This window comes from Lactuca serriola, chromosome 6 (assembly GCF_051521515.1).
Source record: "Lactuca serriola cultivar US96UC23 chromosome 6, Lser_US96UC23_V15, whole genome shotgun sequence".
Classification (NCBI taxonomy): Eukaryota; Viridiplantae; Streptophyta; class Magnoliopsida; order Asterales; family Asteraceae; genus Lactuca; species Lactuca serriola.
In genome coordinates this window covers 111677752-111684284 of record NC_136413.1, presented here as the reverse complement: position 1 = coordinate 111684284, position 6533 = coordinate 111677752, and positions in this window count along the sequence as shown.

Below are 6533 nucleotides of genomic sequence, written 5' to 3'. Positions count from 1 at the left end.
TGGTGGGATATCGGGTACCGTCCGAAGGTCGTTTAAACATTAGTTATATATCATGTATACATATATGGACATAATAGTTCCTTTCAGTCAGTTCAGTGCCTTTGGGTAGCGAAGGCATACGTTCATATACTTTTACACGATTACGCTTACATAAGTACATATACATGAATACATTAACAATTGTGATCCACTGTATCGGAGCATGCCTTAAATGTCATGGCCCGAGTTGTAGCCAAAATTCTCTTGGAAGGAGAGCGTGAGTTTGCGTATAGATCTATACTGGATTGACTATCCTACAGCTTGCTGCTAGCTACAGTCGGACCTGCAGTTCTGCGGGTGCCAAACATCATTCCGTTTTACGACCATTCGTATGTCGTTGTTACCAGTCGATTGTATGGTGCAATTAATCACATGATAACTTAATATAAATTCGGTTTAAGGTAGTTAGTACAGTAGTAGTTCCTATAACACAACACTACAGTACTACATTAATTTCCCTTTTTCATATATTTAGTGATCATTTCACTTAAACATTTAATGTAAAAACTATATATTGATAATGATAGTTACACTTGGGAAAATTACACACTTTTACAATAAACGAACATTTAAGACAGTTAAGTCTTGGTAGAAGACTACATTGAGAACAGTTAAGTCTTGGTAGAAGACACCTTTATATAAAAGTAGGAATCATAGGGATTTCTAGGGTTTTTCAAACATTTACAGTTGTTTTACAAACATTTTTATACTTACAGTTCATCTACATTTTTCCATACTTACAGTTCATTTACAAACAATTTCTTACACACAAATTAAGACACTAAAATACTTATGATCTCACCAGCTTCAAAGCTGATACTCGTTTCAAAATTACTTGTATCCTTAGGTCATCTATAGACAGGTTCCGATGCAAGGATTAAGGAAGATGGAGCTTGTTCAAGACTCATCTTTTATTTTGATTTATGCTTTAGTGTTTATCAAAATTTGACAGAACACACTTGTATAATAATTATATTATTAATGCAATGGATAATGTTGTTGCTTGTTTACTACTTTTCATTGTTGTAATACTGTACATGACATCCTCCGCCCCAGAACGTTTCCGTCGTCCTTGGTTTTGGGGTGTGACAGATTGGTATCAGAGCATTGTTTATAGTGAATTAAGTATATCAACCCATAAAAGATATACTAACTATAAATACTTAAGGGATTAAAAATACTCTGACCAAGAGTTTATACTTTAAATAATAAAATATTTAATAAAGTATGCGTGCCTGCATTCATAATAAAATCACTGTCACTAGGACAGTACAAAAGAATTATGATTGTTGGGCAACGCAAGTGGGCTTAGAGACATATGGTCAAAATTGGGAAGATATAGCCTGATCACCTATATTATCCGAGGGTTGACTAGCATGTGCCTAAGTTTAATTGTGTGGTTGCAACAATGCTAAAATCTTACCAATCCTACCACAATGAGAACAGTAGAACATAACATTAAACTTAAAATACTATAGGAGTATTTGGTGTTACTATAAGTACGTTATACTTGAGAACTAAAACGGGATCTTCATTACTAAGTTCATAGTTGCTAAGTGGATACATTAAGGATATATGTAATTAGGATGTTATAGACTTAGAATCTGTGAAATTTTACTTCACCCCGATTCTGTGTGAATTTGGAGTTAAGATCACTTATTCGAAGGTCTATCATGTTTCGATTACATATAACTGGTATGCACTTCGCAAATAGCGATGTAACTGATGAAGATTTTTTAAATAATTATCTAGATAGTTCGTCTAATAATTATTTTCTTACCCTAATTCTTGCATAAATAACATGGATGGACTCCATCCCCACAGCAACCAGTACCTCCCGAATGAGGTCATTGCTGGTTGGTTTGGAGAAGAACCAGAGAATGATCACCCAATCCCTTTGAATGATCACCATGATGAAAACGCTTCAGACGGTGCTAATTCCGAACCAGAGGTTGAGAACCTACCCCAGGCAGCTCTCGTTCCAATTCCTAACCTTCATCCGACTTTTCATGGCCCGACACCTCCATGGGTGGAATGTTTGGAAACATGGAGCCAAGGACAAGATCAGCCCATGCCTTATGATGGTGACCGAAGCTTTTATGACCTGAGCAATGGGGGCTCAGTAGACAAAATCTTGCCAATCTTGGTCCGCAGAGTGGCCCGAAATGAGATTCAAGGCAGGACAGCCCTATATCAGATTACCGAAGTTGTCACCGATGCTAGAATGCATACCCTCCACACCATTCGTCTAGAAGATGTTCGCGAGAGATCAGAGAGAAACCATGAAACCCTGCTGCAAGCACTGTTAAAGCACGAGCCGAAGTCATAGAGCTCCGAGTACGCTAGAGGGTGTACAAAAGAACCCTACTTGATGTAGAATGTCAACTAGCTGAACTAAGAGTTCACCTGAGGGATGATCATCGTTAGTAGTAGATTCTTTACCTTACTTCCCTTGTTAGAAAGTAATCGTTTTCTGCCTTTTCCCGATGTGGCATTTTCTATGAAATTACCTTGTACTGTAAGTACTTTAGGTTAGGTCCTTATGCTATCAAGAACTATCTTCTCTGGATATGATGTAAGACCTTTACAAGGTTATTTTCCCGAACTTTACATCATGAATATCAAAGATTTTGACAGTCGGCTAACTTCTGTGTCATTTCCTTTATTCAATTACTCTCATCATACTTTCATTGGAGTCTATCTGAAACATGCTTTAGTCAAGTCATTGGACTATAGTAATTTAGCTCCGGAGACATTTTCCAAGTCTCCTTTAGTGGTTGGATCCTGTTATTCACCAACCCACGGTACCTCGGCTTGAACGACAAACGTCTTGAGACCATTCTACAAACTCACTTCCATTATGTACTAGGACCGCGTCATAGGGATGTAGGTGAACCTTTCGAGAACATACTCTTACTCTTTGATTGAGAAATCGCCGTACACTTAGGGTCGACCAAAATCGCTCACAAATTTATTTTCTCTCCGTGAAACAGAATCATGTCGTCATCTAGAAACGATCAGCCGAGTACCGAAACCCCTATCCTCCATGTCGATGCCGCTACATTACATGCTGCAGTAGCAGCTGCTGTGACAACTTTCCTTACACACATCAACTCAGGAAACTAGAGTCTTACCTTTTGCGAGATCCTGTCTGTATAAGGATGCTCGTGCTGCATATACTTGTCTTTTGTAGTATACCTTATTCGCAGCAATGGTCTTGTCGTAAGTCTAAAGTACTGTAACTTTGTTCATGGTTGCATGGTTGTGTTTTGTCTGTAAACGTCTTATGTTCAAATCTAATGTCTTTAAGTTTCAGTATGATTTCGACATTATCATACGACTCGATTCAATGTGATCCTCACAAAAACAGCTTCATATGTACGTCTCCTTATCAGTAAATGTCTTTTTAGCGAAACCGTCATATCAGAACACCGAAGTACTCATGCCAGGAGTACCTCTTAGTTATTTTCTTTCCGAAGAAATCCCCGAAGTACCACTCGTGCAGTACGTCATGTTTAATCCAAGGATTCATGTGATTGATCTATCACTGAGGAATGTATACATAAGAGTGATATATAATCAAGGTTCTACAGGTTTAGAATTGATGATTCCACTTTAACTTCTTTTTCCCCAATGGATGTGAGGTTAAAGAAGAGTCAGTTATTCGACTACCTTCTCAATCTTAATTATATACGACTCGTATACACGAAATTGTGATTGTGAAACCATGTATGAGTTCTAATATGAACTTCATGACGAAGAACTGCTCAAGAGTACAAGTAATCACATTGTCATGTGAACAAACTTAGAACCCAGTACGACTCTTGTAAACAAATCGCCCTATAGTCTAAACACCTACGGAGATACCAGACCAGTAGAGACAACTTAACGAACTACACAGAAATAGAATTAGAAGACTAGACTTCTCACCCTAGAGAACCCCGGTCATATTCTTCTAGAGATCGACGGATCGCATCGTATGTACCTCGGCTATCGAGTACTCCGTCAAGATTTTTCATTAGAAATCGTTATCTCTGCCTCGCATAGATGAAATGGTTGAGCAAACGCAAGGAAAGAATTACTTTCAGAAATGGATCTGAGATCTGAATATCACTAGTTCGAGTGTTAGGGAAGGTTGTCCGGAAGACTATCTTCCAAACTCGATGTGGACACTTCAAGTCCGTAGTGATACCCTTCGGATAGGACAACACGCCCATGGTTTTCATGAGCTAAATGAGTAGGGTACGTCTTTCTTATTTGGATCAGGTCGTCATTTCTCCATGTGATGACTTACTTATCTACCCTCGTAGTAAAAAGAAACCCATGGAAACATTTCCTTCAGAGGAACTTTTCGCGAAGTTCCCTAGGCACGAGTTTTGAAATTGAAGAGTCAAATTTCTATGACACACTGTAGTGATGTGGGAAATTTTTAGTACTCTTACAATTTGTCAAAACCGTTGAGAAATTGTCGAAACCGGAGACGCCGACAGAAATTCACCAAATTCTAGATCTTACAGACCTACTGTCATAGTTCATCTAGAACTCCTCGCAAATTACAGAAACCCATACGACTTTGACCCAGCAAGGGTGGCCTTTGACTGGGAAGTTAAGCAAGAGAAAGAACCTTTGGAATTCCAAGTGAGAGACCAAATTCTTTAGGAAGTCTCACTCGGGAACGGCTTAATACGCTTCGTAAAGCGTGGAAAGCTAAATCCAAGATAGACAGGACCTCCGAGATTCTTACCAGAATCGGTCCTGTGCCTCGCACACACTAGACCTACTCCGTGAACTCAGTAACGTACATTATACTCTTAGCGTCTCGATTACCATTCCGTTAGGACTCTTGTAAGTCCACTCGTCGAGATCCTCGCCTTCGTATTAGATCCGTAGTGACCCTCAACCGAGAGGTCAAGCGGACGAAGCAACGTCGTCGCCAGTTAGTGAAGGTTCATTGAAATGCCAACCGAGAACCCGATTTCACTTAGGTGCACTAGAATTAATCGATTAGGAAGTTTCCTCCTCACGACTCGATCATTCGTACCTACTTCCTTGCCTAAATTCTAATTTCGGGACAAAATTCCCTTCAACAGAGGGATGATGTGACAACCCGAAATTTCCATTCTGTACAAACCATATCAAGCCAATAGAAGCTAGAACAGTTTCAGTGAAATTCCAGACTTAGGGTATAAGTTTGGCAGTTTTTCAGGATTTACACTTAAGGAGATATCAGGAGAGTGGATGCACTAGGGTTTCGTGCAACACTGTTATTCCGATACTCTATGATATTAGAGTTAATTCCGGGAATAAAAATATTTTCTGCCAAAAATCCCAGGACTATATATAGAAAATTGAACCATATTGGTTCATTAGTTACGTTTCCATTTATAGAAAAGTCAAATTCTCTCTCACGGATCTTTGGGTTTTTATCCCAAATTGTGACCACTTCGATCTAGTTATATTATATAGCTTCGATTGTGTTTAGAAGCATCAAAATCGGACCAAAACCCCAAGATTTGGGAGTTTACCGCCCAAGAACACTTGGGGAGTAAACTCCATTTTAAGGGCCAAGAGTGTCCCAATGACCCTCAAAGCCTTAGAACTCAAACTAGAAGCCTTCATTACAATGTTTAGTCTACAAAACAATTAAGAATCAAGGGTGAAAGTGAGTTCACGGCCAAGGAAGTTCCTGGGCCGTGAACTCCATTTTAGGTTGCCAAAATGCCTTAAACACCTTCCTTAAGCCAAGAGACAAACTAGGACAAGTACCCTAGTGTGTTTGGGGCTAGCAAACACCACTAAAACACCAAGAAAAGGGTGTTCACGGCCCAAGATGCTCCAGGGCCGTGAACTTCAATAAATGGTGCCAAATGGTGCCATAAATCCTCCTAAAGCCTTGGACAATTGCGTTAATGCATTCCTTGATAATATAGGGACTTGAAAACACCTTAAACATTCCCCCAAGGGAGATTACGGCCATAATCTCCAAGGGAATATGATCCCAGGGCCTTAAACTCCTAAAAGGAGTTATATTATGCCCTAAACTCTTCCATAGACCAAGCCATTAAGTAGAAATGCTTATTAAGGCCTTAAAGTGCATCAAACATCAAATGGACACATAGGTATGAGTTCACGGCCGTAAACTCATTTGGTAGTGTCATTAGGGTCGTGAACTCCCTTATGGAGTTTTCCTTGAGCCCTACACACAATAGCTTCCCCTACAAACACTTAGATGCAATCCTGAAGGCTAATAACACTTGATAAAGGTGTTTAGCATGCCCTAGGGTGTCTTGTCTTCTTTATTATTTGTTTATTGACTAATTTGTTACATATATGTGAAATTATATGTTAACTAGGATCATAGAGTGTGTTTAAGACTTCACTTGACACCTAGCAGTCCTACCTCTTCAGTTCATCCATATCACCCACAACAGGTGAGTTCATACCCCTTAATCAATGTTTTAACTATTTTTAAATGTTTTATGGGGGGGATACAA